The 544-nt window shown below is 52.4% G+C and overlaps 1 non-coding gene across 1 annotated transcript; it reads right to left on the bottom strand.

The window, feature by feature from the left end:
• Nucleotides 1–319: 319 nt before the first annotated feature.
• TRNAQ-CUG lies at nt 320–391 on the bottom strand. Its single transcript has one exon. It is a non-coding gene; the product is annotated as a tRNA-Gln (tRNA).
• Nucleotides 392–544: the final 153 nt, after the last annotated feature.

The raw sequence follows: 544 nt of genomic DNA, 5'->3' as shown, positions 1-544 counted from the left end.
CCTCCTCTTCTCGACCACGCTGTGAGCAGGCCTTGGACTGCAGGGTCTGCACCTCAGCTGCTGTGGGGTACAGTGACCTTCTGCTGGTTTCCCTCACAAGGGAGCAGCCATCAATCAGAAGGCAACAAAGAAGGGTCAGGGCCTGTGCTCACTAAGCTAGGCAGGTGTGGAGGAACCATGTCAGGGGAAGGCCATTGCATGGACTAAAAGCACAGAGAAGGAAGGACGGCAAGAAGGACGTCTGGAATGCATTAATTAGTTCGGTTTCAGGCTTAGGTGAAAGTCAGCTGTGGGCAATGGTTTGGGAGCCCAAAAGTAGAGGTCCCACTGAGATTTGAACTCAGATCGCTGGATTCAGAGTCCAGAGTGCTCACCTTTACACCATGGGACCAGCTGCACACCTGCTCTATGGCCTCTCAGCAACAGAATGGACAGACAGACCATTATCAGGATTGCAAGTCTCAGCATCCCTGTGTGAACAGAGCCAGTGCCGTACTGTGCTGAAGCTTCAGCATTCTGGTGACATTCTGAATATTCTGGCCAT

The sequence above is a fragment of the Meleagris gallopavo genome, unplaced genomic scaffold (genome assembly GCF_000146605.3).
Source record: "Meleagris gallopavo isolate NT-WF06-2002-E0010 breed Aviagen turkey brand Nicholas breeding stock unplaced genomic scaffold, Turkey_5.1 ChrUn_random_7180001907227, whole genome shotgun sequence".
Taxonomy (NCBI): Eukaryota; Metazoa; Chordata; class Aves; order Galliformes; family Phasianidae; genus Meleagris; species Meleagris gallopavo.
This window is presented reverse-complemented; position numbering and strand designations above follow the sequence as displayed.